The sequence below is a fragment of the Cupressus sempervirens genome, chromosome 10, assembly GCF_028749045.1.
Source record: "Cupressus sempervirens isolate cs-2001-9-10 chromosome 10, ASM2874904v1, whole genome shotgun sequence".
Classification (NCBI taxonomy): Eukaryota; Viridiplantae; Streptophyta; class Pinopsida; order Cupressales; family Cupressaceae; genus Cupressus; species Cupressus sempervirens.
The window spans coordinates 688,564,577-688,584,985 of NC_143127.1; the positions used below are offsets into that span (position 1 = coordinate 688,564,577).

General features: G+C 32.8%; 1 pseudogene; it reads left to right on the forward strand.

The window, feature by feature from the left end:
* Nucleotides 1-829: 829 nt before the first annotated feature.
* Nucleotides 830-19,528, forward strand: LOC149535714 (putative sucrose-phosphate synthase 2; annotated as a pseudogene).
* The last annotated feature ends 881 nt before the right edge of the window (nt 19,529-20,409 follow it).

Sequence of the window (20,409 nt, forward strand, 5' to 3'; positions counted from 1 at the left end):
ACTTGGGATGAAATGCAAACTCTGTTTCTGAACAAATACAAAGAATATTGCAAAGAAAATGATTATAGAGGAGATGATATCTTTAGAATATCAAAAAAGGAGGAAGAAATATTGGATGACTATGTTTCACGTTTCTTGTATACACTACAGAAGAACCCTCAGCATGTGTTGTTTGAGGATTCACAAAAGCTAGTCTTTTTTAGAGGTTCAAATGATAGTTGTCTAGAAGCATTAAACTTGATGGCTGGAGGAGGTGTATATCAATCTTCTTGGGATGACCTCAAGAAAAAATTTTGTTAATTACTCAAGATCAACAATGATGAAAGGAAAAGTGTAATGCCCTACCAAGGGATCCAAAAGAATGTAACCTAAACTTTTACTAAGTTTACCAAACATTTTTTTTTTAAAGAAATAATAGCATACACATCAATCATAAATTAGTAGAAGCAATAACATACAATCAAACATAAGAAAACATAACAGATTACATTCCTTAAGAATCCCAAGACATTGAGTCACATTTAAATTTTAATTAAAACTAAGTCTAATAAATAACACATCCACATGAAAGAATAATTAAAATTCCAAAGTCCATTTAAATAATATACATTTGTTCTGAATGCCACTTCAAAATAAAATTTAGAATGCTTAATCATCCACTATACATGTCACAAGGTATGAAAGGCTAAAAGAATATACATTTATAAAAATAGATTACATCATCCCTCTTGAATCCATGAAACCAAGTACAATAAAATAAGTAAAATCATCTACATAAAGATATAACTATCCATCATAAAGATACAACGTTCCATCACATATAGATAAAATGAAAGGAAAAGTAGATGAGGAAACTCCAGCCACGGTATCAATGGGCAGACCTCAATGGTAAGAGCAAAAAGTACTACCACTTGACTACATGGAACCTAAGTGGCCCACGCCCAGTGCACTGAGGAGATAGTCTCAAGTCCCAAAAAAGATATCAATCCAAATATAAAAAGTAATCTCTAAGTCCAGGAAACCCTAAAATTAATCTAACTCAAAGGTTCCAAGATAAATTGACATCTAGACCTAGAGGCAAACACTGACAAGTAGGAAATCTATATTGCTAGTGGGCAAGTGTCATCACACGAATCAACATTAGGGTTACCCCACTAGTCTTTTAATCCTTCGGCCCCCTAGTGACCCTATGTGGCACTAGTATCCTTTCATACTGACAAGGCATACTAATGAGTCAACTCTCAGGTTACCCAACTAGTCTTTTAATCCTTCGGCCCCTTAGTGACTTTTTGTGGTACCAATATCTTATTAATTCATTTTAGACCCATTTAATGAAATGTTGTCACTTATTAAACTACTTACAATGGGTTACCCTGGTAGGCACCTTAGGCCCCGACCTCCATCGCAAGCCACTTCCTAATTTAACATGTAGATTACCTACCCTATGCTCATAAAAGCATAAATCAAAGAATCACAAATTTCACCTCAGCCCTATACAAGTGACTGGAAAGCATCAAAAGGTAATCACAATAACACATTAGTTCTCTATGAGCAACTAGAAAGCATCCCAAAAATACTAATCGAAGACTCAAAAAGGTTAAGTCAAACATGTCATAGCATTCACCTCAGCTTCACACAAGGACACTAGAAAGCAATAACAAAAAATAAATACAACTCATCATAGAGCATACCAAACACATTACCATGGGTGAGTTTAAAATATCAAGATCAATTCATCATAAAACCACAAACGCATAACTCTCAAGCCTCTAGTACACATCCTAAAACTGGTCAAGACACTAGTCAACCCAAACCCAATGCAAAGACAACATTCAGATAACAAAGCGTAGGTTTCCTTGATTGGTTTGATTTTGAAAACATATTGTTGAGTGAAATGTAAGGTTTCAGTTTTCGTTCAATGTAAGCTTCAATTAAATAAGTCTCACAATTCACCCTTACAATTAACCCGTTCTTATGTTCGAATAAAATATAAAATTACCCCTATTTGATTTTAAGTCAATTTCTTAAAATAATCTAAGGAAAATTATATATTCATTTATATTATTAAAATAATATCTATTGATTTTCCAATAAAACTTATTCTCAATTTAATTAAAGTCAATATTATTGTTTAACAAAATAAATATAAATTCACTAAGTATTCCTATATATTAATTAAACTTAATAAAATTTCATTTAATTAAATTAGTTAATAACTATAGAAAATAATAATCTATATCCTTTATTAAATATATTATTAAAGTAAAATATTAAATAAACATAATTTAATAAATTAAATATTTTAAATTTTTGATAAACTAATTATAAAAATTAAATTAAATTAAATTATAAAATTTATAAAAAAAGATTTTCAAAACAAAACTTTTTAAAGCGTTTATTACAAAGGCCCGCCGGCTTCGGCCACGGCCTCCCTACAACTGTCATAGGGCATGCGGCCACGACAATACTATTTACTGCCGCTATCACAGTCTTTGCATCAGTGGTAAGAGTTGCGTGTGATGAAGGTGGGGGGAGGTGAGGTAAAACCCCCTCCTTATAATATTTTTTTTAAATTTATATTTTATATATTTTTAAAAATATTTTGTTATAAAACAAACCCCCTCCCCCCCCTAAAACATTTATAATTTATATATATATATATATATATATTTATTTATTTATTTATTTATTTATATAAAAAGTTCCAACTTTAATCAAATAGAGGAAATACAACCAACCGGTTGAATCCTCAATTGAAATTTTCAAATTTAATACAAAACCCTTCCCCATTAATTTTCAACTTTTAAATCTATTGAAGAAGGAATATATTGATCTTTTAATCTTCCCATGTATAGAAGATTTAACATACATATTAGAAATTCATAGTACTAAAATATTTGTCACAAGAATTATTCAAATAACCATTCAATAGTCGCGATGAAGATAGGAAAAGAAAAAGTGTAATAAACTATGCGAACAATCACAAGCATCTACCGAGATTCTGATGCTAATCACTATGCCCAAGAAAATTATGAGAAAAATTTCTCCTCTCCAAAATCTTCTCTCTTCTGAAATCCTTTCTTCTTCCCAAAAATTTGTGGTTCTTCGAAAATGAACCCTCAATTAGTGATAAGGAGTTCTCTCCTAAAATCGAGGCACTAATTGTGCGATCACCCGAGAAGACTCCTTGCTCGCCAGACATTAACTCTTTATTATCTTTTCTTTATCTTTTTCATGCACATTTATAAAATATAAAATAACTTTATTTAATTTCACTTGACTTCTCTTTTTGATTAATTTATTAAATTTTAATTTCATGCACACATTATGCAATCTTAAAACTTTTAATAAATTAATTTTTTTTTTTTACTTTTTAATTTATTTTTGAAACATTAAGTGATAAAATATTAACTTAAATAATAATAGAATTTATCATTTATTTAAAAATGAACTCTAAATATATTATTATTAAATTAAATAAATATTATCACATTCTAAAATTAAACTTATAACTTTAATCTTTATATTTAATTCTTTTTATTTAATTAATTTCCCAATTAATTAATTATAATTAAATATTAAAATTTTCGTATAATTTTCCATTAAATTAAATCATTTAATTTGACTTAATTAATAGAAAATCACCTAAAGACCTATAGGAAAAAATACGAAAACCCATCATAGAAAAACACATACATAATCAAACTGAAGGGTTATAATCATGAATTAACGTCATACGACGCATTCAGAAGGTAATCAACTCAGATACATGTTCTAATTTTCTAGGACAAATGGGTTAAGGGTTTAAGATTTGGACTTAAGAATTTACTCCCCTCTCTTGCCATTGAGATAATGTGATAAGGTACACTCATCCTAGCAATTCAAGGAAGTCGATACCTAGTACCTACAATCTACATAAAATCCACTCATGTACAAACACAATATTCTAAACTAAACAAACAATGGCAAGAAGTGGTGCATCGTGTAGATCCCGACTAGCAGGTGACTATGACTCCCTTCCTTAACCACATCAGAAACACCATACATAAAGAAAACATACATGCACACCATACACATGTAGTATGGGGTAAGTATCCATAAGAAAAGACATATGATAATCCATCTAACCAATCATCATTAATAACTGAAAATGTTGTAATAATCATCATGCACACATGAGGTATAGAGTACCAAGTAATCTCATCATAATAAACAACTAAATTTGAAACAATATTTGATAATCTCAAAATAATGCTACTAATCATCAAACATAAAACTGGCCTAAAAGAGTTCAGCATTAATAGCAAAAATGTGAACTAGGGGTAGGCACTACATCCACCCCCTAGACTTAGGCTTACTTCTGGAAGTCTACAAGAATGGTAAAACTCAAGAACTCGCTATAGGGTTCCCATTGGACACTTCCCCCCCTAGGAGGATATGACTCCACTAAGAACACTCTCAGGGACCTACCCATGTCTCCAACTATAGATTTTGAAACTGAAGGTCTTTGATCTGAGAAATGTGATTTCCCTTGAGGGCAATGGGATGACTTATAGCTGCATTATCCACATGAGAAACACTCTCCATTGAAACTCCCCTACACTCTAGGTGCACTAGACTACTGAGTGCTACCCCCACTAGCATAAGACTAGTTACTTTGTGCTGGCTGAGTGTATTGATTTTGCTTGTTTTGATGCATGTTATGATAGTTCCTAGCATTGGAACCACCACCATCACTCTATGTTGGACGATGAGTTCCTCCCTACTGTTGATTACCCCTAGAAGGAGGTTTCCTACTACTGCCTGCTCCTTGATTACTCTTGGATCCTAATACTCTAGGTAAGGAAACTCCAGCCACGGTATCAATAGATAGATCTCAATGGATTGTTGTTACCACATAGTGTCACTAGGGGGTCGAGGTCTAGAGAGACTACTAGGGTAATTCTAAAATTGACTTATGTGATGATACTTTTATATATGTTTCCAAGGTTCCTACATTGCATTTGGTACACCTAATTTGTGTCTCAATTTTTAATACTTGATAAACTTATAACCATTGATTACCATTTTATATAATGTACCATTTTCTTTAGTCTTTCTTGTTTGGAATAAAAAATTTGAGTGAGATATGGAGTTATCTCCTTAGCAAGATGTGAGTGGACCTTTTTGGGTTCCATTCAGTCAGGTGGTAGTGATTATATTACTATTGAAATTTGATGTTCATGTTATTACCATTGGATGATCCTTGTTTCTTCTTCTATCTTCTTTTTCATTACTTGGAGATTTTAATATTGTTCATCTTGAGATGTTATCATGTATTCTATAACATATGGTTATGTGACATCTATTATGAATATGTATATTTGTACTTGGATTGTATCATGATTTGACTCATTATTATTGTTACTATTATGACATGTGCAGTGGAAGATGTATGATTGTATATTTCATGATGTATCATTGTATCTTATGGATTTTCCTTTTCTTATTGTGTTGTCTTAAAATGGACCCACTTTCCTTTTAATAAATATTAGCTCTATCTTCATAATACCCTCTTTAGACCATGGATATGCCTCTACTCAATCTCCTTTTCCCTCACCTTCTTCCTCTTTCCACCTTATTCCTTTTGGTATGGTTCTCTCTATGGCTTCATGGACCTAATCTCCAGGACTATGTTAATTCAAGTCAACTCAAGTCAACCTATTCTAGACTAGGTCAACCTAGATTGACCTAATCCCTAGAGGTCTCAAGGCTTGGGGCCTAAAAGGCCTTGGGGGTTTAATTAGTTTTATACCATTATCTAGTCAGCTTGTATTATTTTCCCACTTGAAAACTCATATATAAGGATACTTAGAGGCTTCATTTTCATATCTCAAGAATCTCATTCATTCAAGCACTCAAGTTCTTGCTCTCAAGTGAAGATTTCTACCTTTTGGATCCAATGAGTTCAAGTATTTGAGATTTTCAAGTATTTAGTATTTTCAATCATTTAAGCTAGGAGATTTCTATCTAGCATTGAAGGATCCTTTGTGAGCATTTCCTCTTCTAAAACTAGCTTATTGTTGGCCATTAATAGAGGAAATCTACATTGAAGCATTTATCATGTTCTAAATTGATGCATCTTTTTATCCATGCCACCATGATGGTATTATATCGGATCTATTGCAAAGAGTGGAGATACTCTATATTCCTAATTCAAGATCTATAATGCATTTACATACAAAATCCTTACAAATAAGGGTTTCAAGAAATTTGAATCCTAACATTTCTCATCTTTCAATCATTTACATTTACATTTCTCAATTATAGTTAATTCCTTAACCTAAGGCTTGACCAAGATAAGACCTCATAAAACCCCAACCCCAAAACCTTTCTTTCCCAGTGTTGATTTGCAAGTTAACAGAGAAATAATTATAGATCTAGAACATAATTTTTGGGATCTTACTCCATAATTTATTTTTAGGTCACTAGACTACGTCAATGCGGTTGTAGGACATCTTCCTAAATTGACCTAGTCCTTTAGTCTCTATTTTTAGGGTAATTTCTAGGTTTTATTCCTTTTATCATTTTATCCCAATATCTATGGATAGATATGTTAGAAAGAACGTTGATGATATTCCTATCAGGGAGTATCCTAACATTTGGGATTTTGTTGGTGTGATCAAATATTGCATTCATGGTAGCGTTTTTCTTTGATGTCAACATACTAAAGACTAATAGAGTAGTAGACAGAGATTGAGACTATATAATTTGTAGATTGAAGATGAGTTCAAGCATAGTTGAGGATATGTTCTACATAGTGTTTTAATGCTATGGTTAAGTACACATGTAGAAAGTCAGAGACTAGTGATGATTATTTAAGATTTATAGAAGATAGTTTTCAGACAGAGTTCCTAAGAAGTGGTTTCTGGTAATTAGACTATATCTCCTCATAGGGATAAAATTATGTTCAGTGAAGTTAGATAGAGGTAGTAGATATCTTGATGATAAAGTGGTGCATTGTGTAGATCTTGACTACCAGGTGACTATGACTCCCTTCCTTAACCACATCAGAAATGCCATACATAAAGAAAACATACATGCACACCATACACATGCAGTATGGGGTAAGTATCCATAAGAAAACACATATGATAATCCATCTAACCAATCATCATTAATAACTGAAAATACTGTAATAATCATCATGCATACATGAGGTATAGAGTACCAAGTAATCTCATCATAAAAAACAAATGAATCTGAAACAATATATGATAATCTCAAAATAATGCTACTAATCATCAAGCATAAAATTGGCCTAAAATTGTTTAGCATTGATAGAAAAATGGCGAACTAGGGGCAGGCACTACAAAAAGGACACTGGACTACAACTGCTAAAAGAATCAATTAGGGTATTTCAAAGCTCGAGATATATAATATGCTCTTAGATTCCAAGCATGAAATTATAAATGATGTCATACACATCTCAACACAATGACTACTAAGAAGAAACATGCAAAAGCTGAGGTACAATTAGCCGAGTACTGACCACATTGTTGAAAGCAGAAGAAAGATTGCCAATGCAAATTGATCACTAGCGTGAAAAACTGGCATCATCCAACTGAGTACATCAAGATAGATGGAGATGAAAAGCAAGTATTCTTTGTTGCTCAACATCAACCATGGGCCCAACATCAAGGTATGCCTCAGGACCCTTTGCAAAATTCAAATCTATATGGTAATCAATGGAAAAACTGTAATACCCAAGGTCCTCCACAATATAGTCAACCTAATTGGAATAATGCTTGGAAAAATAATCCACAACAGCCTCAATGGCTTCAGAACTCCTAACCTTCTTGGCCAAACCAACAAAATATTCAATGGTGGAATTAGTAGAACCAATGGCAACCACCCCAGGCGAATTGCTAGTCTACATATCAATGGAGAGGACCTCAACAATGGCCTAACCAAAATATTAGTAATCCACAATTACCACAATTACCACCTCTAGTCCAACAACCTATACTAATGCCACCACCTACAAGTCCTAGACCTCAAAAGTAGACCCAGTTACTTGCACAACCTCAGCCAAATCCAAATAACTAGCAATCACAACAACCCATGTACTATGTTGATGCTCAGCAATATCCTTCTTACGCTCTGAATGTTGCAAATATAAATTTGAGATCTGGTACAACCCTACTAGTGCCTAAACCACCTCTTATAACTAAAATATTGGCTACTCCTATAGCATCAGAACCTACAGTTTCTAAAGAGGTTGACCCAGCTAATGTCACTAGCTCAACTCAAGCCCAACTAGTAGTTGAACCTCCTTTTCTAGAGAATCTCATACAAACTAAACCTACACAAATAGAGGAACAATCTTTTGATATTATTGATCAGTTAAAGAACATGGATGTCCAAATACCCCTATACCAATCTATTAAAGATGTTCCTATCTATGGAAAATCCATTAGAGAAGCCTACCTAAAAAAGCTCGAGAGGAAGAAAAAGGACCCAACTACAATCCATGTTGTAGGACAATTAGCTGACATCATGTTAGGAAAATTGATCATTCCTAAATATTCTAATCTAGGAAGTCCAGTTTTCAATGTGATTATAAAAGTTCAGTCTGTTAAAAATGCTTTAATTGATCTTGGTGCTGCTATAAATAGAGGGATACTATGAAGAAGTTGAAAATAGAGGGATTGAGGGCTACTCCAACAATTCTACAACTTGCAGATAGTTCTACTATCACTCATGATGGGATGATAGAAGACATAGTTGTAACCCTAGACTCTCTAGAGTACCCTACAAATTTCATGATTCTTTCTCCCAAAGTTAATTTATCTGGTTACCCTATCATTTTAGGACAAACATGGTTAGCTACAGCTGATTGAAATATAAGTTGTGGGTTAGGGAATATGTGCACAACTATTGGTCAAGCAATAAAGAAATTTGATTTATATCCTCTAGCACAACCACAACCAAATTTAAGCACATTTGTCTAGCCAAATTTAGGGGATGGAGAAGAAGAGTTAAACTCTATAGCATAGCTTGTGATGTTACATAGACAATCTTTTCTAAAGCTATAGGAAGAGCATTTAGTAATTCAAACTATTCTTGCTAACACTTGTGTGGTAGAAAAAGATGTATCTGATAGTTTTATGTTAGAATTAACCACATATGAGGAATGTAATAAGAATTGTATTTTTCTCAAGGAGCCAGACATTATTCATCAACTCTTACTATGGGAATTAGATACAAGTTCAATCTTTGAAGCTGCTATAATTGAGTCTACAACTACTGTTGAGTTGTCAAAAGGTCATAATCTCCATGTCAATCCCAAATATCTTCCACATATATGAAACAATTAATAGAGCTACTTCAAAAACATGAAAAGGATTTTGCATTGGACTATGGGGCTATGAAAGGGTTGAGTCCTACATTATGTACTCATAGAATATACATCAATGAAAGATGTCTGTCACTCTGTTGACCCCTGAGAAGGATTAATCCAACCCTTAGAGAAATAGTTAAAACTAAATTGCAAAAATTGCTTGATGTTGGTTTTATTTATCCTATATTTGATAGTAGATAGGTGTCACACCTAGTCATAGTGCCTAAAAAGGGAGGGGAATGGAAGATTTGTGTAGATTATAGATAATTGAATAAGGAAACCAAAAGGGATCACTTTCCTTTACCATTCATTGATCAAGTTCTAGACACTCTAGTTGGAAAGAAGTATTTCTCTTTTTTAGATGGGTATAGTGGTTATAATCAAATAAGTATTGCTCCTGAAGATCAAGACAAAACCACATTTACATGCCCATGGGGTACTTTTACATATAATTTTTTTCCATTTGGCCTGTGTAATGCCCCTACAACATTCCAATGAGTTGTAATTAGCATTTTTGCTTATATATCATATGACTATGGAAATATATATGGATGATTTCACAACTTTTGGAGTCACCTTTGAAGAAGCCATGATGAATCTTGAAAATGTTCTTATCTGATGTAAAGAACATAATCTAGCACTTAATAGTGAAAAAATTTTCATGCTCATATAGGAAGGAGTGGTACTTGGTCATTTCATATCAGCTACGAGAATACAACTAGATCTTACTTATATAGAGTTAATTCTAACACTGCCCATACCTAAAAAACCAAAAGATGTAAGATCTTTTTTAGGTCATGCTAGATATTATAGGCATTTCATAAAAGACTTTAGAAAAATAGCTAGTCCTTTGTACACATTGTTGACTAAGGAAGCTGAATTTATTTGGACACTTTAATGTAATGAAGCCTTCTTGCAACTTAAGAAACTTCTTACCACGACACCAGTTTTATAGGGACTAGATTGGTTAATTCCATTTCATAAATTCATACTAATGCATTAGACTATGTTGTAGGAGCTATATTAGGACAAAAGCCTGCTAATCTTGAGAATGCTATCTACTATATTAGTAAAAGCCTGCATGGACCCAAGCTCAATTACATAGTAACTGAAAAAGAAATTTTAGCTATAGTCTATGAATTGAACAAATTTAGACATTATGTAATTGGATATCCTATTTTTGTTCATAATGATCACTCAGCTATAAGGTATTTAATGAACAAACTAGCTATCACTGCTAGATTGGCAAGATGGCTCTTGTTGTTACAAGAATTTGATATTACTATTATTGATAAGCTAGGAAAATCCAACATAGTTGTAGATTATTTGTCTAGATTGACCATTGCTGATGAAGATCCAACTCTAATTAAAGACACTTTTCCAAATGAGCACTTGTTCCATATAGAAACTCATACACCATGGTATGCAAACATTGTAAATTATCTTGTTGCAAATAGACTACCCCCACAATTCTCTCATAAACAAAAGAGAAAGCTAGCAAAGAAAAGTTTTCAGTATTCTTGGATATATAACAATCTCTTCTATGTAGGACCAGATCAAGTAATGAGGAGATGTGCCAGGGAAGATGAGATATATGATATACTACATGCTTTTCATGATGAACCATGTAGAGGCCATTTTTTAGGGAAATGAATAGAGTTAAAGATACTTGCAACAGGATATTATTGGCCAATGTCACATAAGGATGTAGTAACATATACAACTAATTGTAGCAAATGCCAGAGGATGCGCTGACCAACCAAAACTGATGAGATGACACTCACTCCACAAATTTTAGTCACCTCTTTTGATAAGTGGGGTATGGCCTTCATAGGTCCAATTGATCCACCATCAAGTGGCAAATCCTACATCTTAGTATGTATGGATTATGTAACTAAAAGGGTAGAAGTTAGAGAAATGAAAAATGCCAGAGATGAGAAAGTAGCTAAGTTCCTGTATGAAGAAATATTCACCCATTATGGAGTGCCCAGAGAACTTGTCATAGATCAAAGAGCTTAGTTTAAATCAAACTTGATCACTAAGGTTATGAAGGAATAAAGAATAAGGCATTGTAAATCCAATCCTTATCACCCTCAAGAAAATGAGCAAGTAGAGGCTACCAATAGAGAACTAGAAGCCATTCTGACTAAAACAGTGCACATACACAAGAAGGATTGGACAAGTAGATTAACTAACGTTTTTTGGGCATATTAGACCACATGGAAGACAACAATTGGATTCACCCCATTTGAGCTTGTATATGGTAAAGAAGCAATGTTGCCCATTGAATTTGAACACAAGACACTACCACTACTACATTTGCACCCATTTTTTTACCAAATTTTTCAACCAAAGCTATAAATCCTCTTTATTATTTGTTTTCATTCCCATGTTGGTCACAAAAAAAAAAAAAAAATCTCGCTTTGGTCAAACTTTTGACCAACATTAGTTTTCCCAACTCAGGTTGGTCGAAATTTTGACCAACTTGAGTCATAACAAAATTTTAACTAACCAAATTTGGATAAAGTCAATGCAAAAGAGTAGAATATTTTTGTGCGAGTTTTCTGATGCCCCATCCAAATCCTTATTCCTTTCTATTCCTCCCTTGGGGAACACTTGAAATGGAGTAGAATATTTCCACGCACATTTTCTAATGCCCCATCCAAATCCTTATTCCTTTTTGCTCCTCCCTTGGGGAATGCTTGAAATGGCTCCTACATCAAATCAAGCTTTAGATGAGTGAAAATAGGCATAACCACTCTCCATGATGTCCATCATCATCAAAAATCAAATAAAGAATGTCTTCTATTAAGGTTCATGAATTGGATGCATTTGTAGAACATATAAAAAAAAGCACATGTGCATTGATTTGTAGACTTTGAGCGGCTCTGTGGATGCTGCAAGGGAGCTATTATATTTGGAACAAGTAGCCAGGGTTTGAAGAAACCTATGGCATTTTCAATGCCCACTCAGATGGCCTTAGAATTCTAGTCTCTGCTACCAAATTGAAACCACTTCACAAGTCATTCCAAGGTATTGTCACATTCAATTCAGAATTTAACTTTAGATTACATAAATTTAATGTCATTTGATGAAAAAGCTCTATTTTTTTTTATTGGTGGATCAATACCATTTTCTTCTTCACTAGAAGCTTTGCACCAAATAATCTATCACCCGATAAGCGGTCTTTGTGTCTCTACGAATCACTGTAGACTTCCTTGGCACTTTAGTAATACAGTGGGAAGGTTTGAAATTTAAAATAAATCATTTACTTCTTGCCATAAAACATCTTCACTTTTCATTATTTGTAGCCTCCACTCAATCCACATCTCAGATTTTGAAAAGCTAATAAGGCATTCACCAAATTTTAGCCCAATATCTGAAAAGTCAAATTCATCTTTTGACATAGGCCTCAGACCCACCTTCGATGGATTGTTCCATTCATCCTTGATCTTACCTTTGTACCTAATAAAATAGTTATTTTCCTTCCCTTAATTTTCTTGTAACCCATATGAAATATGCAAATTTGATGTCATCTATCAAAACTATTTAGTTCTTGATACTTGAGTTGAATAGAGAGGATTTAGCTTTTAGTTTCTTTTCTTTTTGAATAAACTTTTATTCTCCAATTTTTCTTTGAATTCTGGTGGATCTAGTTATGTTTTTGAGCCTCTAGGGTTTCCCAGAGTGTTTTGCAATGGTAAAAGATAGCCAAACCCTCTAATAGCTCTAAGAAATCTTAGCTAAAATAGACATAACTAGCTATTGATAGCAATATCACAATAGAGAGATATCATATTAGCATTTTGCCAGATAGGTGATAAAGTCAATGAAAAAGAGTAGAAACACATAATATTTCCATAGGCATTTTCTAAACTTTGGTGAGTGATATCAAATTAGTATTTCATGAGATAGGGTTTTCCCATGAATAAGTTTTAAGCCATGATTAATTATTTTGTTACAGGTGGCCGTGAATCATGTGTGATTTTTTTCTTGCAGGTGCTCATGAATCATGTAGGAATTCCTCTAGATGTGGTGGAGAATGAAGCATCAATTATTTCTTTGAATTTCTTGTTGAAGACAAGTTGAAATGGGGTCGAGAGGAAGGAAAAAGAGAGGGCTTCAGTGGGCAAAATATTGATTGGATGGATTTACTCTATGTCTTCCTTGCTCTTGATTCTCTCAAAGCTCCCCATCTTTGGCCCTAAATTCCTATAGACTATAGGTTAGCCAAACGTTCAAACTAACAATTCATGAGGGTGTTAAATATTTTTAGAATTTGGTAGTTAGATATGATAAGTGTATCTAGATTATAGGTTAGACAAAAGTTCAAGCTAATAATTTATGATGGTATCGAAGATTTTAAGATTTTGGTGATTGCGTATACTCTGTGGAAGTTGGTCTATCTAAAGGTTAAACGCTGGTAGGAAGCTACTTCTTTTCCTTGGCACAAACATTTGGAAATAAATAGGACAATAACCCTAGATTGGCAAAGGGAAAATAAACATATATTTCTATAATAGGTTAGAACCATAACCATTAAACTCTCTTTGAGACTTGATATCAATTTTTTCCTTTGCAAGATGTTTGTAGTTGTTTGGGAGAGACTTTTCTATAAGTATATCTTCTGCTTAATTTATGGTCATATAAGCATTAACTATCTCATTTTCAAGGGAGATCCTATTTATATGATTAGCTCTGGCATTGTTGTTTATTGGGTTTAGTATATTCTTTGCACTATCATTAATCTTTGGAAAAGGCCAAACAAAGATATAAGACCATGACTATCACCCTTATTAGGTCAGTGTTTCCTTCAAGGTTGTTTCTCTTGATACCTTCACATATCATATTCTTATCTATCAAATGTCAACTAAGCATGTCAGATATCTTCATTTTATTGTATAATGCTTTGACCTATAACTAAATCACTCTTTATGGTTTGTAATATGTTCTTCATGGTGATTATCTGGAGGTTCTACAATCTCTACTATTAGTAGGACTTTCATCACATGCTTTTTGCCTGAGTCTTGATATTCGCACCCTAAAATTGTCCTTGGAATATTTTTCTCAACTTTATTATATAACAAACCTAACTTGTAGGTACTAAAAAATAACTCTTGCTTATATTAGCATTTAGTCATATACTATGCACTCTCAATGACACCACTACTTGTAAGTCTACCACATCCCCTAAACATGATCTGCCATTGTCACAAATCTTCCTTTTGAGGGATGTCAGTTGATTATTCTCTTTTACATCACAATATCTTTTTTATTTGAAGATACATCATTGTCCTTCAAATAATATTATCTTGTGCAAACCTGTTTGTGATGTCTTGGCAACAAATAATCGACACACATTTAATAATAAAATTCTCTCTTTCTAAAAATAATTGAACAAAAATTATGTAGCTACTTCAATTAGTTAATCATGTATGAAAAAAAAACCTAATCTTTAACTTTACATTAAATAAGACAAGTAAAGAGATGTAAATTTGGATCCACAGATAGTTTGTATTAGGAAAGTCACTTAATGAGATTTGAAATTGTGATCTCATTCAAGAACACAAGTCCTTTCAAGTCCTATGTCATAAAATATAGGATTTATTAGTACTATAAAAAGTATAATAGTTAACAGAAAACAAAAAGATTGTCTCATTTTATTTATATGACAAAAACTATGTAATAATTACTCTTAAAATATGGTCCCACGGTCATGATTTTTTCTACACAATAAGCCATAGAAGAACATAAATACAAACATAATGATTGAAGGTAACCAACAATCACAAAAATCTACAACATAAACAAAAATATGATGTAGCAATTAAAAACTTGCTAAGAGCATAAGATTAATGACTATTGCTTACCGTATCCTAGTGGAATAGATGTTACATAAACAATATTCAATTGACCTTCATGGTAGAGGGTTTCAAGTCCAAATGTCTCAAAGAATTGTTGTAGTAGACATAACCTTCATGCTACTACACCATTGATTTGGATTAAATCTAATTCATACTGTTAACATACCTTCAACACTATCATAATAGTGTAGTTATCATTTGTTCATCATTGTTATTTATACATCCCTCTTACAACCTTTGCATGCTCACCATACCAGTCTTTAATACTATTAGAAGGACCTCATAGGTTTGTCACATCATGACAATTCCCTTTGAGCTCATGGAAAGATTTGAGAATTCAGTCTTCTTAGTGCATCTTTTTCTATTACATAATAGACCTCTCTATTTTTTCATGTCCTCATAGTGGTGTCCTCCATGACTACTCTGATGAATAACTCTACTTTGTCTTGCATATCCCAGTCCACTACTCTTAATTTCAATAGCAATGTCTTTCTTTTAGGATTACTGATTAATGTTCCATCATTTTAAAGCACTATATTTGATGGCAACAATAAAAGATAATATGTGACTATCCTCATTGTGACAGTCTCACAGCCTTTAATTCTTTTGTATTTTACCTTCTAAGGTCTTCAAGATCTATTTCTAATCACTATTTATTAACATCTTTTAGACACTCATTCCATGATTTATGACTTTAAAACCTATACCACATTTAGTTTGATAAGAATGTTGTTTCTTAACTTTATAGTATTGTACTTGACAATGAAACCATCCAAAACTTTTCATCAATACTATAATGACATATTTTCTTTCCAAGAAGCATTGTCACCTAACAATACCACATTTGCAAAGAATAAAAAAGGAATAAATTGGAACAAAGACTAAAACAAGGAAAGCAATCCAAGGAAGAGATCAATAGGACATACAAGATCAATCGCAGGATTGATGATAAAGAAATGTGTCTTGACTCTACTGAGCTTGTGGTTACTTGTACAAGGCAAGAAATTGAATAATAGTGGGGTCTTTATGATGGCTTTGATTTAGAACTAGACAGAAAGCTTAGAGCTCGTTCCAAGCATGGTCAAAACTACTATGGTCTTTATATGCCTCGTATGATGGTAAATGCATATAACAAATTTACATTTTTGGAAGTTGCATTTTTGTTTATGTTTACTTGTATGAGAAATAGTCAGTGACTTCTTAGGTATGGATGCTTGTTACAATGTGAAGTCATAATTTTCCAATAATGGTTATATTTTTTGTAGGTCATACCTCTTGGAATGGACTTCAACAACGTTGTTGTACAAGGTGATAACACAAACGAAGATTTGGAGAACATTATCTAAGTCCCCTTTTTGGGCTGAGGTAAGAGAGGGAAAAACTTTAATCCTTGCCTCTAGATGGGGTTTGGTATAATTTACAAATTGGTTGCATAAACATGTGCACTCTAATTGGAATAAAAAGTATTTTTAGGTCTAATACATTATCATGAACTTACCATAAATAATATGGACCTAACACCCATCTTTTAATTTTTAGACCCTACAATTCTTGAACAATACTTCAAAGCCAATAATATTGGCTCTTGCTTGACCTGATCCTAAAAAAATATCACAACTTTAGTGAAGGATTTTGGAGAGTGCAACAAACTGAGGAAATTGTAAAATTTAGTATGCCTTTTTTTGAAATTGTGTCTCCTTTCTATGACATGTTACACTGCTTCTATAGCTAATGATTTTTAGTTTTTGTTATGAACTAATAGATGTTGATCATGGGCAATTGAGATGATATTGATCTAATTCTTGTAGCAAGTGCAAATTTTCTTACTACTATTCTAAAGCTAATTGACAAGTATGATCTATACAGAGAAGTGGCATATCCAAAGCATCACAAATAATCAGATGTGAGTGACATCTACAAAATTGTTGCAAAAACAAAGGTTGGTGAAGCTTTCTATCTATATATTGGATAAAAACTCTAAACTGCACTACATTCTCCATGATAAATGAAATGCATGTACCTTCAAAATTATTGTGTTACAATGTACAGGGTGTTTTCATTAATCTAGCTTTAGTGGAATCCTTTGGCTTGACTCTCATTGAGGTAGGTTAACAAACTTTTATTGTCAATAGTGTTTTATCTCATAATAAAAATAATAGATTTTACTGATGTTTAAGAAGAAAATTTACAATTCATGTGAGGAATTTTGAGAGAGAGTGTATGTGTATTATTGAAAATCATAAAGAATGATCAAACAAGTTTTAGCACATGACCAGTGCCATCTAAATCATCAAAAAGAAGTTCACATAGTAAAGAATTAATTTTTTTCAGGCAACTACACATGGATTGCCCATGGTAGCCACAAAGAAGCGAGGACTAGTTGATATTCATCAGGTATAGTCTATATCTAAGAATTTTAGCTCAAGAATTTGTAACAAATTTTTCATATAACATATTAGTATTTGATGAATTTCAATTACTTCATTTGTATACATTACAAAATAGGTTATTGATAGATCCCCATGATGACAAGTCTATTGCATCGGCTCTCTACAAACTTGTAGCCGATAAGAATCTCTAGTCTGAGTGCAGAAAAAATGGCTTGAGGAACATTCACCTCTATTATTGGCCTCAACATTGCAAAGTACATTTGTTAAAAATTTCACAATGTAGTATGAGACACCTACAATGGCAGATTGATCCTATTGAAAATGCAAAATTAGAATCAGAGACTGATTCATTTAAGGATGTATAAGATACATCTCTCAGAATTTCTATGGACCTAGATTATCACTTTAGTTCATTCAATAGCATAGATAGATTTGTGCAATATGTCAATTCTCGTAATGAAGGCATTCCTAAGCATATTAGGAAAGCTATAAAGAGATCTAAGGGAAGATCATCCAAGGCACAAGAAAGGCATGATGAGAATGGAAGGGAAAAAGAAAATCTTGAACATGGTAATAGCTTAAACTCACCAACAAAATTGCTTCTAAGGAGAAGAAAGCATCTATATGTGATTGTAGTGGATTTCTATGATTCCAATGAAGAACCATGTGCTTAGAAACTAGTGAATATGATGTAGAAGATTATCATAGCAATTCGTTCTATACACACCTCTACATCCTTTGGATTTGTTTTTTCAACTTCATTGACAGTTACAGAAACACTTTCTTTTCTCTAGTATGGTTCAATCAACTTGTCTTCTTTTGATGCTATAATTTATAGCAACGGAAGTGAGCTCTTCTATGTCTCTAATGATTATGTAGATTCACCCATATTTCCAAATCTAGACTATGATTCTCATATAGATTATCATTAGGAGAATGCAGTATCATTGAGAAAATATATGTTAAAATTGAGTGGACCAAAGGATTCTCCATTCTTTAAACAAGATGAATTAGCATCTAATTCTCATTTTTTGTCCTATAAAGTGAAGAACATATCCACTATGAGTTCCAAATCTATGATTACCATGACTAATTTTTTGCAAGGTTATGCTATTTATAGTTTTCAATGTATTCTTGATTTTCAAAATAATTTCCTAGTACTATTCCAACTAATAATTTTTGTTTTGATTACCTAACATAAATATTGAATCCATTTGATGAAATGGTAGGCACAACTTGTTTTGTTAGAAAGTACTCTAGATTCCCAAGGAAAAACTTGACTATTAAGAGAGTATCTTAGTCCATGATTGACATTAGCTGGTATTCTAAGCTTTATCCTCCAAATTTTTGTAGGCTCCCAAAGTAGATGATTTTTTGAAGCAACTAAGAATAAGAGGTGCATGGTGTTATGTCATTTACTGTCAAAATTGTTCTCGATTGTAGATATTTCCTTTGCATGCTTCTAGGTCTTAGGCTTTGAGGTAATAAGGATAAAAAGATTTGCATGCATTCCTTGTCCAATTCAAACAGATTTATTATTCTTAGTAAGTATTGATTATATATAAACCTATTATGAATATCGCTTAACATGATCTAGTGATGGTGGGTACTTATATGTTAGGTGGGGTCTGGATATAGCTAACATGTGTGTGTTAATGGGAGAAGGACATGACATAGACTATGAAGAGCTGATTTCAAGTATGCACAAGACAATAATACTAATAAATGTTGTTAAGAGTGGAAGTGAAAAGATGGGGAGGAGTCCCAACAGTTATGGAAGAGAGGATGTTGTTCCTCCAGAAAGCCCAAATATAATGACAGTTGGTGTAAGTGAAGACTATGAAGGCTTTAAGAGTGAAGAATTCATAGCTTCTATAAAAGGATTTGTTTGACATAGGAAAGAAGAAACATATGGAAAATGTTTGTAATGCCTTGGTAACTTAGAAGGAAAAATCTGCAAATTTATATCAGTCAAAGTAGCACAATAAACCTACTAAATTTGTAATAGAAAAAGATAAATAGTTTGGTGCAAAAAATAGGGGAATGAGTCCATGCATGGCATGGGTGAAGTTTGATGAAGTAGCTAGATTGAGGGGTCGGGGACTTTTTCCAGCTAATTGTAACATCTCTATTTTAGGGTTACTTCATTGTGAAACCATAAAGTTGTGTATGAACCCTTAGGAGTGGTTTTCACTTCAAAAATAAGTCATTTTTTCTTTTTTAGAAATGGTAATACTAGGAATTCCTCTCTTCCAATAAAACATGTCATCTTGGTCTATTGCTTAGTGAAGATCTCTGAGGAAAGGTTAAGTCTAAACACTTTTTTTGAGCTTAAAAAGCATACACAGTATAACTCAAAAAGAGTGATCTAGGTCTATGGGTTGTGGAAAATTAATTCCTTCTAAGGTCATTCTTATTTAATTTTCATGTCACCTTGTTACCCATTCAATTTGTATTTGATTTTTAGTGTAGCATGGTTCAATTATATCAGTTTCTTTAGCATAACTTTTTTTTTTTTAGATGGTTCAATTATATTGGGTTCATTTGCATAATGTTGTATTTTTAGTTGGAAGTGTGCAGTCCATGCTTGGGTCTATTTGACTACGCAATAGCTTTTGATCAAAAGACAATTTCATTGGTTGGGAAAATGTGGGTTGATCTGGACCCCTTCTAAACAAAAGATAATGGTGCAACAATAAAAAAACAAGTTCTAATGTCTGGTGATAAGGTATATCGTATCTCCATTTGTGAAATAATTCTTCATTTTTTATTG